The sequence below is a fragment of the Hordeum vulgare genome, chromosome 2H (assembly GCF_904849725.1).
Source record: "Hordeum vulgare subsp. vulgare chromosome 2H, MorexV3_pseudomolecules_assembly, whole genome shotgun sequence".
NCBI lineage: Eukaryota > Viridiplantae > Streptophyta > Magnoliopsida > Poales > Poaceae > Hordeum > Hordeum vulgare.
This window is the reverse complement of record NC_058519.1, coordinates 146,555,524-146,577,981: the sequence shown is the minus strand read 5'-3', so window position 1 is coordinate 146,577,981 and position 22,458 is coordinate 146,555,524.

Below are 22,458 nucleotides of genomic sequence, written 5' to 3'. Positions count from 1 at the left end.
TGTCTTCCTTTGTATCTGCATCCTCCATCACTGTTCATCATGGTAGTATGTTGTGTCACCAAGATCTTGGCACGGATGTTGGTAAACCTTGATGAATATGGAAATGCTCAAGTTCTTGAGAGCACGCTCAGACACTAGGTTATATCCTCGGTAGTAACTGGAATGTGCCTTCCGCTCGCCGAGTTGTTCTATAACCCTAGTTTCTTTCCAACCTGGGTATGCCCTTCTTTCAAATTCCTTCAAACAATCATTTGCGAATTGCCTTACTTGGTATGAAGAGTTTCATTGATATATGTATCAAAAGTAATTCTTTTTGCCACTTAAGGGAATAACTCTAAGAGTCACCCTCGTACGGTGCCCCGTTATGGTATGATGGTTAACTTAATCCTCGCTACTTTGAACCCTCGTCTCCATCTAATTAAACGTGGGATAGTTGCCTACCAATTGAACCTTTGTCATATGTCTCACTTCCTCGTTTCTGTTATGAGTGTTGTGTCACAGCTCAAGGGACGTTTCCACGTCTCATTCTAAAAGTTGATCTTGAGTGGCTCGATCTTTAGGAGATTAAATCTTGTAGAGTCTATCTGTTTCTTTGTTGTCGTGTTAGATGAAGACCTCGACAAAGATGTCAAGATCAACATGGTACGATGAATCAACATCCTCGAGAGAAGCAAATGGATCGTGAAGATTGTGATAGTTTAGTGTCCCCACTTCCTCTTCCCGACTACGATTGAATCTCGGGACGAGATTCTTGTTTAGTGGGGGTGAGTTGTCACAGCCCAAGTTTGCCTTGCTTCCCATTGCATTTCATGCATGCATTCAAATTGCATTGAATCTGAAAATAAAAGTGATCAAGCCAAATGAGTTGAAATTGACAAAAAGGCAATAAAAATATTACCTTAAAAGGAACCAAAAAAATGTTCCAAATATTTCGGAAAATAGTCACAGGGAATAAATTTGTCAAACCAAATTTCTAAGTCAAAGGAACTTATGAAAGGATTTTTATTGGATTAAATAACTGTTTGGAATGGAGTTATTTTATTTTCTTTTAAAATAAAAGTTTCAAAAATGTTGAAACTATTTTGTGGCATTGATTATTTTTATCACTGTCACATAATACTATTTTAGGGTTTTATAAAATGATTAAATGTTTTATGAAAATCCTAAACCTAAATGTCAGGAAAGAAATGAAGTAAAAAACAGAAAAGAGAGGAGAAAACCTTACCTTACGCTCACCTGCTGGCCCAGCCCACCAAGGGGGTCTCCCCTGTCATCTTCCTCCTCGTGCCAGAAGGCAAAGGAGAAGGAAGGCACGGTGCGCCCCTCGCCACCTCCTGCTTCACGTGGAGCTCTCCCCTGCCTCCTCGCACCAGCACGACAAGCTCTCCCTCTCCCTTATCTCCTCCCCTCTCTCCATTCCCCTCCTCTCTTTCCCTGTTTTCTTCCTCCTCTCGCCGCCATTGCCAGTCTGCCCGAGCTCACCTCTAGCGCGTCTCCGGCCACCCCTCGCTTCCCTGTCGCGCTCTACACCTCCGCCTCGACAAGCTGCTTCTCTCCATCAACTCCTCCGAGTACCCGAGTCCCCACAGCGTCGCCGTTTCTTGCTCCGGTCACCGGGATCCGCCGCCGTCGATTCGGCCTGCTCCGAGCCTCTCCATCGTTGCCGATGCCATAAATGGGTTCTCCGTGAGCTCCTGCTCCCTTCCCCATGTTTTCCCCCTCTGTCCGTGCCCCTAGCGCCAACCCCCACCATGGCCGACTCCGGCCACCGCCCGAGGTCGTCGCCGGCTTCGTTCCGGTCACCTCCTGGCCCGTGTCTTGGTCGGAACGGATGCGACGCAGTTCCAGCTTCCCGTAGAGCCTCTCTGCGCACCGTTTGGTCAACGGAAGAAGTTTTCCGACGAGCTCCGCCGTGCGTGGCAGCGCCGGCGGATCAACACCGTTGAGGCCGACCCCATCTGACCATGAGTTGACCCCCCTGGGTCACCTACAAGTGGGGCCTAGCCCCTGTTAAGTTTAGTTGATCTCAAAAATTAAATAAATAGATTAACTAATCTAATGACTCACTGACAGTGGGCCCAGACCCTAACTAGGAATAAAAGATTAAAATTAAACTCTTTTTAACACTTGTGTCACTGACTAGTGGGCCCTCGCTGTCAGGTTTGACCTGGCCGGCCAGTTGACCTGCTGACGTTAGTGCTGATGCAATAATAGTATTTTGTGATTATAAAATAATTCCAGAAAATGCTAAAACTTCTAAAAATCATAAAAATAATCTGTAAGTCCAATGAAAAAAATTATATGAAAAATGATCAGAAAAATCCAAAGAATCTGATTATGGCATTTTCATGCATGTTTGAAAAAGTTAACATCACCAAGTAGGCAAAATGATGAATAGGATAAATTTAATAATTAGTTTGGAGTTGGAATTTGATTCCTATTTGAATTCCACTTCAATTGTTATGACCAAACATTGATCAAGGGAAACCAGTACCTCAAAATACCATCCTCTTGCGTGATAAAACAAATTATACATGAGCATCAGGTTGAATCAATTAAAAGGGTATCCGGAAAATACCTTGTTGAAGTGATGTTTGAATCCTGATTCAAACCCAACTTCAACATAAGAAATGATAGGCACATTAGCCGTGCCACCTTTCATTTCATGTCTTGAGCATGCATCATAGTGTTGCATTCCCGTGAAGTAATTGTTGTTCTTTCTTGTTTGCCGGTGTTGTCCCCTCTCGGTAGACGATGTTTCCGATGATGTGATCGTTGACATTGATGAAGACTCATTGCTATCTTCAGACGTGTCAGGCAAGCAACCCACCCCTTGAGCGTATTGATATAAACCCACTCTCTCGCTCCTGCTCTCTTTTACTGCATCAGGACAAACACGATTCAACTGTACATGTTATCGGTAGTTGAACCCATTCCTCTGCATGACCTGATTTTGTCACAGTAAATAGTTGAAACCACTTAGCATGAGTAGCAACTGCTTGAGCCTTGTTGTGCTTACTCATCCATGCTTGTTTACAATGCCTGCTATGCTTAGAGTCGTGTCGGATCTGATCCATCTGGATGATGAATTGGAATGGTTGTGATCATGTTCTACAGTGTGAGATTAAAAGTGTGAATCCGATTTGGTAAAGGTAGCGATGAGAGGCCATGTAGGAGTACATGGTGGGTTGTCTCATTGGGACCGTCCTTAAGAACTGAGTTCTGTGTATGTTATCCAAGACAAGATACTACCACACATTGGGATACTTAATTGACCCTCTTGGCTTATTAATCGCCTAGATCTCTGTCCAGGAGTTGCAACTAGTTTCTGGTGTTTGTAGGAAAAGTGTTGGCGGCCGTGTTTAGCTCTGCCCGACGGGGTAGGCTTCTCTGCGGTAGATACACAGTGGCACGGTGTACCAAGTGGCACCCGGATGGTGGGCTTGGGAACCCTGCGCACATCGTTTGGGGGCTTAGAGGAAACCTCGGCCGGACTTCCTTGCGGGTTCAGTCTCAAATAGGCGATAAACCTGGACTAGGGTCTTGTCTGGTTAACGGTCGTGGCCGACACCCACGCCAGTGCTTCCGCTTGAAGGTTGCCGAGATGCATGACGTGCACATGGTGATAAGTGGTGGGAGCGTGTGTGAAGAAGTATACCCCTGCAGGGTGATTTAATCTGTTCGAATAGCCGCGTCCTCGGATATGGACTACTTGGAAGCATTACGTGGTACATAGACAAGTTAAATGGATACTCTAAAACATGCAAGATAAGTGTGAGTGCTATGGTAGGCCTTCTCGTAGGGAGACGAGAGTGGATCCATAGTGGTGTATTGAATTGCTGAATATGTGGACTCGTGTGCGCTATCCCACCTCAAGGAAAGAACTTGTAGTCGTAGTATAGGTTAGCCAAGAGTCAAAGCTGGCTTGCTGCAATCAAACCCCATGAATCTTCCATTGAAACATGATGCATATGTAGATAGTTCTGATGTAAGACTTGCTGAGTACCTTTGTACTCACGGTTGCTTTATTTATGTTTTGCAGAGAAGATTTAGTATCATTAAAGGTTTCTACGCGATGTGTTCGATGTTGACCGGAATAGCTTGGGAATCCCAGACAGAGGTCTGGCTCCTTTGGTAGGGTCGTAGTAGCTTTTCAGGCTCTTCCAGCCAATTTTAGTAGATGTCTGTACCCAGACATGATTTGCTTCCGCTTGTTGTTTGTATGACTTGAGTGTCGGGTCACGAGACCCCTATTTGTAATATCACACTATGTTGATTCTTATGAGTCCTTAATAAAAGCTTGAGTCATAGAGTTATGTTGTGATGCCATGTTGTATCTACACATATCGTGCATATTGTGTGTATGTTATGAAATGCATTATATGTGTGGGATTCGACACCTAGTTGTGTGCCTTTAGTAGTACTCGTTACAGGGAAATGCCTCTTTGTGCTTCTATCGAGCCATGGTAGTTTGCTACTGCTCTAGACACATTGATTGACCGGTGTGTATCCTTCTTTGCTGTTGTGTCTGTCCCCTCGGGGAAATGTCACGCGGTGTAATGGAGTCCTTGTAGCTTGCTACGACTCGTCTACACACGCTGTTGATCGACACCTGCTTTGCTGGGTTATGTATGCATGTCCCTGTATGGATGTACTGCTTGGGTTTATAACTAGTCATGTCGACCCGTGTTCTTTGTCGTTTGAACGCTAGCAACATATTCATATACGTGAGCCAAAAGACGCAAACGGTCCCGGCCAAGGTAAGGTGGCAGCTGTGGAGTTTACCGTGTGTGAGGCCGCAAAGTGATGTGATGTGTTACAGGCTAGGTTCTTATGACTCAGGATCGGGGTCCCGACAATACAATTCCATCATGGATAATAAACAATTATCATGAACAAGGTAATATAACAATAACCACTTTATTATTACCTCTAGGGCATATTTCCAACAGTATTCCACTTGCACTAGAGTCAATAATCTGTTCACATCATGTTTCATCGGGTTTCACAATATGGAGCCGCCGCCACCTCTTGTTCTTCATCGGGAGGCCACATCTGGAGTCCGTTTGGGGCTCCGGAGAGGGGAATCTTTGGTCTTTGTCATCACCAACCCTCCTTCATCGCCAATTACACGATGCTCTCCACCGGGAGTGAGTAATCCCTTGGTAGGCTTGCTGGTTGGTGAGAAGCTAGATGAGATTCATCAAGTAATCGAGTTAGTTTTGTTAGGGCTTGATCCCTAGAATCCACTATGTTCGGAGATTGATGTTGCTATGACTTTGCCATGCTTAATGCTTGTCACTAGGGCACGATTGAGGGAGTCCTGGATTAAGGGTTTCTTGGATGGTCGGCCGGCCTCTTGGAGGGCGACGATATGCGCCGTATTATTGAAGACCGGACTACATAAACAACTTTGTATTCGCGAAGGGAAGTTCTGAAGACTGGTGTGTCGTTGCTACCTATTGAGCTTGCGTTAGTTTTCCCTTGAAGAAGAAAGGGTGATACAGAGAAGTAGATAAGTATTTCTCTCAGTTTGTTGAGAACCAAGGTATTGTCCAGTAGGAGGAACAAGCAAGACTCCAATAGTAGTACCTACACAAATAATCAAACACTTGCACCCAACGCTATAAAGGGGTTGTCAATTGCTACCTCTTAAGCATGTGTTGGTTTTTTCCCTTGAAGAGGAAAGAGTGATGCAACACAGTAGCAGTAAGTATTTCTCTCAGTTTGAGAACCAAGGTATCAATCCAGTAGGAGTATCAAGATGAGGCACCAATGTCCGTGCGCAAAAGCAGCAAACTTGCACCCAACACTACAAAGGGGTTGTCAATCCCTTCACGATTGATTGCAAGGTGAGATCTGAAGGCGGAAAGTGCAACAAAGTAAAAGTGTAGGGCTGAAAATAAGATGTGAAGTAGACCCGGGGGCCATAGTGTTCACTAGAGGCTTCTCTCAAGATAGCAAATATTACGGTGGGTGAACGAATTACTGTCGAGCAATTGATAGAACCGCGCAAAGTCATGAAGATATCTAAGGCAATGATCATACATATAGGCATCACGTCCCTGACAAGTAGACCGATACTTTCTGCATCTATTACTATTACTCCATACATCGACCGCTATCCAGCATGCATCTAGTGTATTGAGTTGATGACAAACAAAGTAGCGCCTTAAGCAAGATGACATGATGTAGAGGGATAAATTAATGCAATAGATATAAACCCCATTTTTTACCCTTGATGGCAACAACATGATGAGTGCCTCGCTACCCCTTTTGTCACTGGGTGAGGTCACCGCACGGTATGAACCCAAAACCAAGAACTTCTCCCATTGCAAGAATCATAGATCAAGTTGGCCAAACAAAACCCACAACTCGAAGAGAATTACAAGGATATGAAATCATGCATATACGAGATCAGAAGAAACTCAAATAAGATTCATAGATAATATGATCATAAATCCACAATTCATCGGATTTCGACAAACACACCGCAAAAGAAGATTACATTGGATAGATCTCCATGAAGATCATGGAGAACTTTGTATTGAAGATCCAAGAGAGAGAAGAAGCCATCTAGCTACTAGCTATGGACCTGAAGGTGTATGGTGAACTACTCACGCATCATCGAAGAGGCAATGGTGTTGATGAAGAAGCACTCCGTATCCGAATCCCCCCTCCGACAAGGCACCAGAACGTGCCCCAGATGGGATCTCCATACGTTGATCACAGATCATATCGTGTACCAGTGCACTGTTCTTCAGAGATCTATGTTCAGTGAACAAGAATGTAGTGAGGGGTATTATCTACCATGCAATGGGGTCTGCTTTGTAAAACAAGTAAAGTGCACGAAGACATGTCAAAGGGTAATTCTACCTATCCGTTTGGACCACGTACCTAGATCAAGTTAATCATTTCAATCTAAGTTGTCCTCAGCTCAGAAGAAATATCTAATGTCGATGGTGATTGATAAAGCAATTCTTTCTTTCGTGCTGGTCATTCTAATCACAATGAGAACTTCTCCCAAAGAGGGTTCTTAGGTGGCAGCTTACACACGGGAGAGGAAGAGGCCGCGAAAACGGAAGCTTGCGACGGCGGAAAAGTGTTTTTGTGGATTCCCCTATTTTTTTCCTGTATTTTAGGGAATATATAGGCGAAGGAGCTAGGTCAGGGGGGCGCCAGGGAGGCCATAAGCCTAGTAGCCGCCGCCCCCTGGTGGCGGCTACAGGGCTTGTGGGCCCCCTATGGCTCTCCTGCCTTGGCCCTCAAGTCCCCTGATCTTCTTCCGTTCTGGAAAAATTTATTTCGGGGATTTTATTCCGTTTGGACTCCGTTCCAAAATCAGATCTGAAAAGAGTCAAAAACACAAAAAAACATCCAAAGTTGACAAGATAACAACATGAAACCATAAAAAATTGTAGATATGTTTGAGACGTATCAAGCATCCCCAGGCTTAACTCCTGCTCGTCCTCGAGTAGGGAAGTGATAAAGAATGAACTTTTGATGCTTTCATGCTACCTAGCATAGATGTCCTTTGTAACTCCTCTTATGTGACGTGAATGTTCAGATCCATTAGATTCAAAACAATAGTTTGCTATTGACGTGGAAACAATAATACTTCAAGCAAACTAGCAAGGTAATCATGAACTTTCAAAATAACAAGGCCAAAAGAAAGTTATCCCTACAAAAGCATATAGTCTGGCTATGCTCTATCATCCTTGCACAATGAATTTAAATCATGTACAACCCCATTATTGGCCAAGTAATTGTTTTCACACCTTTACTTTCTCAAACCTTTCAACTCTCACGCAATACATGAGCGTGAGCCATGGTTTTAGCACTATAAGTGGTGTGAAGTGTGGTGGAGGTTGCAAGACAAACAAGGAGTAGATGGTCACATTAACTAGGCATATCAATGATCTGTGGAGATGCTCATCAATTGATATCAATGTGAATGAGTAGGAATTGCCATACAAATGATGCACTAGAGCTAAGAGTATGTGAAAGCTCTTAAAGAAAACTAGTGGGTGTGCATCCAACTTGCTTGCTCACGAATACCTAAGGCAAATTTGAGGAGGCCTATCATTGGAATATACAAGCCAAGTTACATAATGAAAATTTCCCACTAGATATATGGTGGTGACAAAACGAGAGACTCTCAATCATGAAGATCATGGTGCTTAATAAGCACAAGTGTGGAAGGATAGTAGCATTGTCCCTTCTCTCTTTTTCTCTCATTTTTTTGGTGGGCTCTTTGGCCTCTCTTTTTTTATATATTTTTTATTTTGATGGGAATCTTTGGCCTCTTTTTGTATATGGGCTTCGCTGGCCTCTTTTATTTCCTCACATGGGACAATGCTCCATCAATGATGATCATCACACTTACAACTGAAAACTTAGAACAATTATGACTCTATATGGAATGCCTTCGGTAGCGTACCGTGACAATGATCTAGCATGGCATAGACATTAATGGAAACATCATGCTAGCTATCTTACAATCATGCAATGGCAATGTAGAAGTGGTGGCACATGTCATGGTGGTAGTTGCATGGCAATATATATCTCGGAATGACTTTGAAAAAGCCATAGTAGGTAGGTATGGTGGCTGTTTTGAGGGAGGCTAATGGTGGGTTTTGTGCACCGGCGAAAGTTGCACGGCACTAAGGAGATAGTGATGGTGGAAGGTGAAAGTGCATCTAAACCATGGACTCAACATTAGTCATGAAGAACTCATATACTTGTTGCAAAAGTTTTAGTAGTAATCGAAACAAAGCATTCAACGCATACTCCTAGGGGAAGGGTTGGTAGGTATAAACCATCGCGCTATCCCGACCGCCACACAAAGGATGACAATCAATAGACTAATCATGCTCAGACTTCATCACATAGCGGTTCACCATACGTGCATGCTACGGGAATCACTAACTTCAACACAAGTATTTCTAGATCCACAACACCTTACTAGCATAAATTCAATATTACCACAACCACAACTCAAAACTAATTGAGATGAATCAAACTTCTCTAACTATTCAATGCACATGAAGGTGGAAGTTTTCATATCCCTTCGGATAACTACCCCTTTTGATACTACTTTCATAGCATAGATCAACTACCAAGCCACGCTCTTCCGTGCTCTAAAATATATAAGAGAACCACATAGAGCAAAATCAACTAGCTCAAAAGATATAAGTGAAGCACATGTGAGCTGAATTGTCTACCAAAGGATATAAGTGAAGCTCGACAAAATCATGGTGAGTGCATGTCTCTCTCTATAGGTGTGCAGCAAGGATGATTGTGACACAACAAAAATAAAAGACTCCTACGATACAAGACGCTCCAAGGAAAACACATAACATGTGGTGAATAAAAATATAGCCCCAAGTAACGTTACCAATGGATTGAAGACGAAAGAGGGGATGCCTTCCCGGGGCATCCCCAAGCTTAGGCTTTTACGGCATCCTTGAATCATCTTGGGGTGCCTTGGGCATCCCCAAGATTGAGGTCTTGCCACTCTTTATCTGTTTGTCCATAAGAACTTCACCCAAAACTTGAAAACATCACAACACGAAACTTAAACAGAAACTCGTGATAATATTAGTATAAGAAAGCAAACCACCACTTCCTTAGGTACTGTAGCAAACTTAAATTCTACTTATGTTGATGTTGGGTTACCGTATTTTCAATCTTCCATGGCTAATACCCCCCGATACTATCCATAGTTTCATCAATATAAGCAACCAACTAAACAAAAACAGAATCTGTTAACAGCAGACCAGTCTGTAGCAATCTGTATACTTCGTATACTTATCGTACTTCAAAAATTCTTAACAACTACGACAGTCTTAAGAATTTGCGTAGCAATCAGCAGCAAAAAGAATCAACTCAAAAGCTCTTACAGAACAAAAATGAAAATTCTTTTTGTGAGCAGAAAGTTTTTGTCTTTTCGAGCATGACCAAACAATCATCCCCAAGACTAATCATAACGGTTTTACTAGACACAAACGCAAAAAGAAACACAAAAAACACAATCATAACAGAATTATGAAAGTGTGGAAAACACAAAACAGAAGGAAAAAGGATAGATTCGTTGGGTTGCCTCCCAACAAGCGCTATTGTTTAACGCCCTTAGCCAAGCATCGATAATTCAATGATGCTCCCACAAAAGACAAGAATTGAAGTACAACGAGAGCATCATGAAGCATGTGAAAATCACATCTAAGTTTAACATACTTCCTATGCATAGGCATTTTATAGGAGAACAAATTGGCAAGACAACCAATAGTTACCAAATGCAAGGAAGAAGAAAGAGACAATAGAAATCTCAACATAACGAGAGGTAATTTGATAACATGAAAGTTTCTACCACAATATTTTCCTCTCTCATAGCAATTACATGTGGGATCATAATCAAATTCAACAATATAGCTATCACAAAGGATATTCTTTTCATGATCCACATGCTTGCAAAGTTGACGCTCATCAAAAGTAGTGGGATTATCATCAACTAAAGTCATGACGTCTCCAAACCCACTTTCAATATTGTTGCAAATATCATAATCATCATGAGGCTTGAACAAATTTTCAAGATCATAAGAAAGATCATCACCCCAATCATGATTATCTCAACAAGTTGGGGACATAGCAAAACTAGCATCCCCAAGCTTAGGGTTTTGCATATTTTTAGCATGATTGTCACTAATAGGATTTATAGTGGAACCATTGCAATCATGCTTTTCATTCAAGGATCCCTCGTGAATCACTTCATAAGTTTCTTCATCACGATTTTTAGATTCACGCATCTCAAGCAAAACGCCATAAAGATAGTCAAGTTCACTCAATTCACTAGCAATTGGTTCCACATAAGTGGATCTCTTAAAGACATTAGCAAGTGGACGAGGATCCATATCACTAGATTTTCAGCAAGTGAAGATGCAAGCATATTGAAGGCACATAGCACACAAGCAATGGAAAGGCAAACGAAAAAAAGGCAAACGAAAAAGGCAACGGAGAAAGGCAAAAAGGCAAATGAAAACGGCAAGGGAGAAAGGCAAATGAAAACGGCAAATGTGAAGTGGGGGAGAGGAAAAGGAGAGGCAACTGACAAAAAAGGTAAATGCAAGAGATGAGTTTGTGACACCTACTTGGATAGATCTCTCCTTCCCCGGCAATGGCGCCAGAAATACTTCTGCTACTGCAACAAAAGACCTTCCAACGGCGCCAGAAACAAGTGTGCTGCTGACGGGAGACTATTCTTGTCTTGATACTCCTCAGCAACGGCACCAGGATTCCTTCAGCTACGGCTACACCTTTAGGGACTTCCTTGGCAAATATGCAAAGGATTCCCTCGTGGCATTGGAGCCTTGCATTGGTGTTCCCTCGAAGCAGAAAGGGTGATGTAGCACAGCGACGGTAAGTATTTCCCTCAGTTTTGAGAACCAAGGTATCGATCCAGTGAAGGATTGTCACAAGTACCTGCACAAACACAAAGAGCTTGCACCCAACGCTATGAAGGGGTTGTCAATCCCTTATAGATTGTTTGCCAAGTGAGAATTGAAAGCAAAAAGAAACGAAGCAAAGTAAAAAAACAAAGTGGAAACGTTAGGTGTAAATAGACCCGGGGGCTATAGTGTTCACTAGTGGCTTCTCTCATGAAAGCAAGTAGACGGTGGGTGAACGAATTACTGTCGAGCAATTGATAGAACCGCGCAAAGTCGTGACGTTATCTATGGCAATGATTATATCTATAGGCATCACGTCCAAAACAAGTAGACTGATACTTTCTGCATCTACTACTATTACTCCACACGTCGACCGCTATCCAGGATGCATCTAGTGTATTAAGTTCATGAGAACAGAGTAACGCCTTAAGCAAGATGACATAATGTAGATGGACAATCTCATATCTACGATAAAAGCCCATCTTGTTACCCTTGATGGCAACAACATGATGCGTGCCTTGCTGCCCCTTCTGTCACTGGGAAAGGTCACCACACGGTATGAACCCAAAACCAAGCACTTCTCCCATTGCAAGAATCATAGATCTAGTTGGCCAAACAAAACCCAAGACTCGGAGAGACTTACAAGGATATCAAATCATGCATATAAGAAATTAGCAAAGACTCAAATATATATCATAGATAATCTGATCACAAATCCACAATTCATCGGATCTCGACAAACACACCGCCAAAGAGGATTACATCGGATAGATCTCCATGAAGATCATGGAGAACTTTGTATTGAAGATCCAAGAGAGAGAAGAAGCCATCTAGCAACTAACTACGGACCGGTAGGTCTGAAGTGATCTATTCACGAGTCATTGGAGGGGCGATGATGTTGATGTAGAAGCCCTCCAACTCCAAAGTCCCCTCCGGCAAGTCACTGGGAAGGGTCTCCAGATGAGATCTCGCGGAAATGGAAGCTTGCGGCGGCGGAAAAGTGTTTTCGTGGATTCCCCTATTTTTCTGTATTTTAGGGAATATATAGGCGAAGGAGATAGGTCAGGGGGGGCGCCAGGGAGGCCACAAGCCTTGTAGCCGCCCCCCTTGGTGGCGGCTACAGGGCTTGTGCGCCCCCTGTGGTTCTCCTGCCTTGGCCCTCAAGTCCTGTGATCTTCTTCCGTTCCGGAAAAATTTATTTCGGGGATTTTATTCCGTTTGGACTCCATTCCAAAATTATATCTGAAAAGAGTCAAAAACACTGAAAGAACAGGAACTGGCACTTGGCACTGAATTAATAAGTTAGTCCCAAAAAGATATAAAAGGTACATAAAACATCCAAAGTTAACAAGATAACATCATGAAACCATCAAAAATTATAGATACGTTTGAGACGTATCAGTATGCAGCAAGGATGATTGTGACACAAAAAGAAAAGACTCCTATAATACACGACGCTCCAAGCAAAACACATATCATGTGATGAATAAAAATATAGCTCTAAGGAATGTTACCGATTGATTGAGGACGAAAGAGGGGATGCCTTCCCGGGGCATCCCCAAGCTTAGGCTTTTTGGTGTCCTTGAATTTGGCTTGGGATGCCTTGGGCATACCCAAGCTTGAGCTCTTTCCACTCTTTATCCCTTTGTCCATGAGAACATCACCCAAAACTTGCAAACTTCACAACACAAAACTTAAACAGAAACTCGTGATATCATTAACACAAGAAAACAAACTACCACCTCTTGAGGTACTGTAGAAAACTTGATTTATATTTATATTGGTGTCATATTACTGTATTCTCACTTTTCCATGGCTAATACCCCCCGATACTATCCATAGTTTCATCAAAATAAGCAATCAACACCACAAAAACAGAATCTGTAAAAAACAGACCAGTCTGTAGCAATCTGTATACTTCGTATACTTCTGGTATCTCACAAATTCTGAAAAATTACGAAAATTTGGGAAATTGGCATATGAACCAGAAGCAAAAATAATCAACTCAAAATCTCTTTCTCAATAAAAATGAAAAATAATTTCGTGAGCGAAAAGTTTCTGTCTTTTTCCAGCATGATCAAACAACCATCACCAAAACTAGTCATAAAGGTTTTACTTGGCTCAAAACCAAAAAGAAATACAAAAAACACAATCATAACAGAATTATGATGGTGTGGACGCAACAAAACAGAAATAAAAAAGCAAAGATAAATTCATTGGGTTGCCTCCCAACAAGCGCTATTGTTCAACGCCCTTAGCTAGGCATAAGACGATAGAATCAGGTATCGTCGTCTTTGGTACTCAAACCATAAGTAGCCCTCATCATGGATTCATAAGGCAATCTTATTTTCTTTCTAGGAAAATGTTACACCCTTCTTTAAAGGAAATTGAAATCTAATGTTCCCTTCCTTCATATCGATGACAACACCGATAGTCCTTAGGAAAGGTCTACCAAGAATGATAGGACATGTAGGATTGCAATCGATATCAAGCACAATGAAATCAACGCGTACATAGTTCCTATTTGCAATAATAAGAACATTATTGATCCTTCTCATAGGTTTCTTAACAGTAGAATCCGCAAGATGCAAATTAAGAGAGCACTCATCAATCTCATTAAAGCCTAGAACATCACATAAAGACTTTGGAATCGCGGAAACACTAGCACCCAAATCACACAAAGCATTGCATTCATAGTTTTTGATCTTGATTTTGATAGTAGGTTCCCACTCATCATGAAGTTTTCTAGGAATAGAAACTTTCAATGCAAGTTTCTCTTCAAGAGATTTCATCGTAGCATCGACAATATGATCGGTAAAGGCCTTGTTTTGGCTATAAGCGCGTGGAGAGTTTAGCATGGATTGCATCAAGGAAATACATTCAATCACAGAGAAATTATCATAATTAAATTCCTTGAAATCCAAAGTAGTAGTTTCGTTACTACTCAAAGTTTTGATATCCTCTACTCCACTTTCAATGCTTTTAGCTTCAAGATAGATGGACTCCGAATCATTGGGGCGTTTTTCAACCAAGGTGGATTCATATCCAGCCCCATCATCATTAGGTTTGACACTAGAAAACAAGGATTCAATGGGAGTCACACCAAGCACTTTAAGATCTTCATGATTCTCATCACGAGAACACGCCTTTTTAAGCCATTCAATACTAGCACGAATTTGGGCGTTTCTTTCTTTACTCTTATTCATGGAAACACGCATAGCTTTCAAAGTTTCATCCATGTTGATCTTGGGAGGAGCACATCTAACTTTCAAAGCATCAATATCAAGAGACATTCTATCAATGCTCCTAGCCAAATCATCAACTTTGAGTAGTTTTTCTTCTATGGACGCATTGAAAATCTTTTGCGAGTTGATAAACTCTTTATTATTACTCTCTAGATCAGAGGGTAATTTATTGTAATTTCCATGAGCATTGTTGTAGGAGTTGCCAAAGTTATTAGAGGGATTACTAGGGAAAGGCCTAGGAATATAGTTTCCTCTAAAAGCATTGTTGTTGCCAAAATTATTCCTACCAACAAAATTAACATCCAAGATTTCATTGCTACTCTCAATCAAGGAAGACAAGGGCATATCATTTGGATCTAAAGGAGCACCTTTACTAGCAAACTGTTTCATTAACTCATCCATCTTAGGACTCAACGAGTTAATTTATTCTATAGCGTGTACTTTTTTACTAGTAGGTGACCTTTAAGTGTGCCACTGAGAATAGTTTGTCATGATATTGTTTAGGAGTTTCGTGGCTTCTCCTAATGTGATCTCCATGAAAGTTCCACCAGAGGCGGAGTCCAAGATATTTCTAGAAGCAAAATTCAAACCAACGTAGAAGATTTGTATAATCATCCAAAGACTCAAGCCATGAGCGGGACAATTTCTAATCATCAATTTCATTCTCTCCCAAGATTGTGCAACATGTTCATGATCAAGTTGCTTAAAATTCATGATATCATTACGGAGAGAGATAACCTTAGCCGGCGGAAAATACTTGGATATATAAACATCTTTGCACTTGTTCCAAGAATCAATACTATTTTGGGGCAAAGATGAAAACCAAGTTTTTGCTCGATCTCGCAGTGAGAACGGAAATAGCTTCAATTTAATCACATCATTATCCACATATTTCTTCTTCTGCATATCGCATAACTCAATGAAGGTATTAAGATGGGATGCGGCATCTTCACTAGGAAGGCCGGAGAATTGCTCTTTCATAACAAGAATCAGCAAAGCAGCATTGATTTCATATGATTCCGCACTAGTGCCGGGAGCAATCGGAGTACTAATAAAATCATTATTATTAGTATTCGAGAGGTCACAAAGTTTGGTGTTTTCAGTCATGGTGACTTCAGCAAGCACACAAGCACAAAAGCGAACAGAAAGCAAGCGAAAGAAAAAGGGCGAAAAAAAAGGCAAATATTTTTGAATTTTTTTTTCAGAAGTGGGGGAGAGGAAAACGAGAGCCAAAAAAGTAAATGCAAGAGATGAGTTTGCGACACTTACTTGGATAAGCTTCACTTGATGCTCCCCAGCAACGGTGCCAGAAATTCTTCTTGCTACCTCTTGAGCATGTTTTTTCCCTTGAAGAGGAAAGGGTGATGCAGCAGAGTAGCAGTAAGTATTTCCCTCAGTTTGAGAACCAAGGTATCAATCTAGTAGGAGTATCAAGATGAGGCACCAATGTACCTGCGCAAAAACAGCAAACTTGCACCCAACGCTACAAAGGGGATGTCAATCCCTTAAATATTGATTGCAAGGTGAGATCTGAAGGCGGAAAGTGCAACAAAGTAAAAGTGTAGGGCTGAAAATATGATGTGAAGTAGACCCGGGGGCCATAGTGTTCACTAGAGTCTTCTCTCAAGATAGCAAATATTACGGTGGGTGACGAATTACTGTCGAGCAATTGATAGAACCGCGCAAAGTCATGATGATATCTAAGGCAATGATCATACATATAGGCATCTCATCTGAGACACGTAGACCGATACTTTCTGCATCTACTACTATTACTCCACACATCGACCGCTATCCAGCATGCATCTAGTGTATTGAGTTCATGACAAACAGAGTAACGCCTTAAGCAAGATGACATGATGTAGAGGGATAAATTCTTGAAATAGATATAAACCCCATCTTTTTACCCTTGATGGAAACAACACGATGCGTGCCTCGCTACCCCTTCTGTCACTGGGTGAGGTCACCGCACGGTATGAACCCAAAACCAAGCACTTCTCCCATTGCAAGAATCATAGATCAAGTTGGCCAAACAAACCCCACAACTCGAAGAGAATTACAAGGATATGAAATCATGCATATAAGAGATTAGAAGAAACTCAAATAAGATTCATATATAATCTGATCATAAATCCACAATTCATCGGATCTCGACAAACACACCGTAGAAGAAGATTACATCGAATAGATCTCCATGAAGATCATGGAGAACTTTGTATTGAAGATCCAAGAGAGAGAAGAAGCCATCTAGCTACTAGCTATGGACCCGAAGGTCTATGGTGAACTACTCACGCATCATCGGAGAGGCAATGGTGTTGATGAAGAAGCCCTCCATATCCGAATCCCCCTTCGGCAGGGCACCAGAACGTTCCCTAGATGGGAACTTGCGGAGACAGAAGCTTGCGGCGGCGGAAAAGTATTTTCGTGGATCTCTCTCGTGGTTTTGGATTTTTCGGGGATTTATAGGCGGAAGAAGTAGGGCAGAGGAACCATAGGGGGGCCACAAGCCTGCTAGGCGCGGCCCCCCTGGCCGCGCCTAGCGGACTTGTGGCCTCCCCTGGTGCCCTCTACCTTGGTTCTCAAGCTCCCCGCGTATCTTCTGTTTCGGAAAAAATCTTTTCGGAGGTTTTATTCCATTTGGACTCCGTTTAATATTCTCCTCTAAGAAGGGTCAAAAACACGAAAAAAACAGGAACTGGCACTTGGCACTGAGTTAATAAGTTAGTCCCAAAAAATATATAAAAGGCATACAAAACATCCAAAGTTTGACAAGATAATAGCATGGAACCATAAAAAATTATAGATACGTTGGAGACGTATCATCAATCCCTTCAGAGTTATTTGCAAGGATGAGATCTGATAGAGATAGATATAAAATATTGATAGATCTGAAAGTAAAACTAAAGTAAATAAATTGCAGCAAAGTATTTTTGGTATTTTTGGTTTGTAGATCTGAAAAATATGATATGGAAAATAGACCCAAGGGCCATAGGTTTCACTAGAGGCTTCTCTCATAATGAAAAATAATACGGTGGGTGAACAAATTACTAGCGACCAACTGATAGAAAAGAAAATAATTATGAAGATATCCAAGGCAATAATTATGCATATAGGCATCACGTTCGTATCAAGTAGACCGAAATGATTCTGCATCTACTACTATTACTCCACACATCGACCAACTCCTGCCTGCATCTAGAGTATTAAGTTCATGAAGAACAGAGTAACACATTAAGTAAGATGACATGATGTACAGGGATAAACTCAAGCAATATGATGATACCCCATCTTTTTACCCTTGATGGCAACAATACAATACGTGCCCCGCTACCCCTACTGTCACTGGGTGAGGACACCGCAAGATTGAACCCAAAACTAAGCACTTCTCCCATTGCAAGAATTACCAATCTAATTGGCCAAACCAAACAAATAATTCGAAGAGACTTGCAAAGATATGAAATCATGCATATAAGAATTCAGAAGAGACTCAAATAATATTCATGGACAATCTGAACATAAACTCACAATTCATCGAATCTCGACAAACACACCGCAGAAGAGTATCACATCGAATAGATCTCCATGAAGATCATGAAGAACATGGTATTCAAGATCAAAGAGAGAGAAGAAGCCGTCTAGCTACTAGCTATGCATCCATAGGTCTGTTGTGAACTACTCACACATCATCGGAGGGGCAATGGAGTTGTTGTGGATGCCCTCCGTGATCAATTCCCTCTCTGGCAGATTACCAGAAAAGGCTCCCAGATTGGATCTCCCGGGAACAGAGGCTCCCAGCGGCGTAAAAGTATTTTTCTGGCCCCTTCTGGTGATACAGGAATATTTGGGAATTTATAGGCCAAGAATTAGGGTTAAGAGACCAGCAGGGGGCCCTCAAGCCAGGGGCGTGACCTCCCCCCCAGGGCGCGCCCTGCACGCTTGTGGTCTCCCGGCAACTGCCTTAGCCCCTACTCCAAATTTGTTGCGTGTCTTCTGGTCCAAGAAAAATCTTTTCGGAGATTTTATTCCATTTAGATTCCGTTTAATATTCCTTATCTGTAATATTCAAAAACATGGAAAATACATAAACTAACACTAGGCTATAGATTAATAGGTTAGTCCCAACAATAATATAAAACAACATATAAATGCATGTAAAACATCCAAAACATATAATAATAGCATGGAACAATAAAAAATTATAGATACGTTGGAGATGTATCACTCATCCAAGTTTGGTACGCTACATCAACGCATCTATCCCCGACTCGAGGTTGGTTGTATGTAACCCTAGGGACCCCTGGTGTCTATTGATGACCCACAAGTGTAGGGGATCTATCATAGTCCTTTCGATAAGTTAGAGTGTCGAACCCAACGAGGAGCAGAAGGAACTGACCAGTGGTTTTCAGCAAGGTATTCTCTGCAAGCACTGAAATTATCGGTAACAGGTAGTAGTGTGATAAGATGATCCGTAGCAAGTAGCAAGTAACAATAGTAACGAAGGTCCAGCAAGATGTCCCAATCCCTTTTGTAGCAAGGGACAAGCCTGAACAAACTCTTATATGAGGTAAAACGCTCCCGAGGACACATGGGAATTTCTGTCAAGCTAGTTTTCATCATGCTCATATGATTCACGTTCGCTACTTTGATAATTTGATATGTGGGTGGACCGGTGCTTGGGTGCTGCCCTTACTTGGACAAACATCCCACTTATGATTAACCCCTCTCGCAAGCATCCACAACTATGAAAGAAGAATTAAGACAAAGTCTAACCATAGCATTAAACTAGTGGATCCAAATCAACCCCTTACGAAGCAACGCATAAACTAGGGTTTAAGCTTCTGTCACTCTAGCAACCCATCATCTACTTATTACTTCCCAATGCCCTCCTCTAGGCCCAAATAATGGTGAAGTGTTATCTAGTCGACGTTCACATAACACCACTAGAGGAAAAACAACATACAACACATCAAAATATCGAACGAATACCAAATTCAGATGACTACTTATAGCAAGACTTATCCCATGTCCTCAGGAACAAAAGTGACTACTCACAAAGCATAATTATGTTCATGACCAGAGAGGTATTGAATAGCATCAAAGATCTGAACATATAATCTTCCACCAAGTAATCTAACTAGCATCAACTACAAAGAGTAATTAACACTACTAGCAACCTTACAAGTACCAATCGGAGTCGCGAGACGGAGATTGGTTACAAGAGATGACCTAGGGTTTGGAGATGAGATGGTGCTGATGAAGATGTTGATGGAGATGACTCCCCTCTGATGAGAGGAGTTTTGGTGATGACGATGGCAATGATTTCCTCCTCCGGGAGGGAAATTTCCCTGGCAGGACGGCCCTGCTGGAGCTCTAGATTGGTTCTGCTCAAGTTCCGCCTCGTGGTGGCGGAGGCTCTTCCCGAAATCCTCCGTATGATTGTTTCTAGAACGAAACCCTACATATAGCAAAATATGAGCGCCGGAGGGGCAACAGGGGGCCCATAAGCCACCCAGGCCCGGCCAGGGGGGTAGGCCGGGCTTGGCACGCTTGTGGCCTCCTGGTGGCTCCCCTCCGGTACTTCTTCCGCCCAGTATATTTCATAAAATCCAAAATAATTCCTCGTTGATTTTCACGGCTTTTGGAGTTGTGCAGAATAGGTATCTCAAGCTTGCTCCCTTTTCATACCAGAATTCCAGGTGCCGGCATTCTCCCTCTTCATGTAAACCTTATAAAATAAGAGAGAAAAGGCATAAGTATAGTACCGTGAAGTGTAATAACAGCCCATAAAGCGATAAATATCAACATAAAGGCATGATGCAAAATGGACGTATCATCTATATAAACCAGAGGATTTCCTCCGCATAGGCAAGTTGATTCATCTAGGGTTTAGCTCATATGATATCGAGGTAGATCAACTCTGTAATCCTCATTAACCATCAATATAATCAAGTAGGACGTAAGGTTTTACCTCCTCAAGAGGGCCCGAACCTAGGTAAATACTATCTCCTCCGTCTCTTGCAACCCATCGATCCAAGGTCCACATTTCGAGACCCCCTACCCGAGATCCGCCGATTTTGACATCGACATTGGTGCTTTCGTTGAGAGTTCCGTTGTGGGATCGCCAGAAGGATTGATGGCCTGCTTAATTGTAAGTGGCCACATCAGCAATGGGGACATCTTCCTCCCCGACAGGTTCTCACTTTCGGTAGCTTCAAGCTATGCGTTGACCGGACCGGTCGCCTTGCCTAGATCAGATTTCTTGTGCCCGATCAGGAGATAAGGTTCGGGAACCTCGAGTTCTCCATTGACTCCTAGGGCAATCTTCTGCATGCTAAGATCACGGTTTCATCCGATGAGCTCCAAAAACCCAAAGCCTTGACTTCGAGTCTCTTGTGCGGCCATGACCTCGATTCCCTCTTCGAAGAGTTGGTTTCGAGCCTGGATCTGACCTCTACACCAAACTCGCACCCCTCAGGGAGGCTACAGAGGTCAGCTCCAAAAACAATCAAGAGATCGATCTGGATAGCCCCTCGATGTTAAACGAGGCGCTTAACTAGATCCAATCGTTGAAAATCACGGATGTACCAGACCTGAGCTATACTCGGATCGGTCCAGATGCGGATTACGAGGACTTTTAAGGCCCACCAACCACCCACTTGGTAGCCATCGTAGAAGATATGATTGACCTACTGGGTTATGCCTTCGAGGACGTCGAAGATGTGTATTGCGGCCAATGACCCCGCTCGTGTAAACACAAAGCGATGGACTGCCACCTCCACCTACGACGTCTACATGGTGGACACACCTAACAGCAATGGCGATCATACCCCCGTACCACAAAATGATGATAAGTCCAGGGAGAAGCCATCAAATGGTCAAAATAAATGCAAACAATCCAAGGCAAACAAGGGAAGGGGGACCTTACAAGGCACCGGGGAGAACATAACCCAACAGGACATCGGTAACCTCGGAGCTCCCGAGCAACCACCGGACGATCGTCCGATCCCGACGAGCCCGATGATTCAGACGATGACAACTACCTCCCTCCCGACGACGTGGAGGATAGCGTGGAGGACGAAGACTTCATAGTTCCCGAGGGCCCTAAAGGTCAGGAATGATTCAGGCAACAACTCATAGCTACCGCCCGCAGCCTCCAGGCGAAGCAACAACGGCTTCAAGCCGAAGAAGAAACCACCAACAATAGATGGACAAAAGTATTGGCAGCCGAAGAAGGATATGGCACCGAGTGTCTAGCTCAAAACAAAAGCTACCCATGCCAGCGCCTGCTGCCTTAATTCGATGACGAGGCCCTAGAACCCGTGTCCCCCGGGCTCACATAGTACGACCAGCCCGATCGACCACCTCGAGGGAGAGACACATTGGTCGGAGAAACCGAGTATGGACCCAAGCCTCCCTGCAGGAAAGGAAAGGAACACGTGCAGCCCAAGGGAAAACACAACATACGTAATCATTTAGACAATAGAACAGGTCGCAACAGATCCATCTATCGATCTTGAAGGTTGTCTCCCACTTGATGGGATGGAGATCGACCTCGGCTTACCCACAGCAACACAGATCGGGAATCATACCAAGCACAACCAACAGCCAATCTCCCGCATAGTATAGCCCGGGTTAGAGACGCCGCTCACCCACTGTGCTTCACAAATGAGGTGATGCATCACCAATTTCTGGAAGGGGGGACTACGGACCCGACTATGTGGATAGAAGATTTCCTTCTCCACATCCATATGGCCAGGGGAGACGCTCCA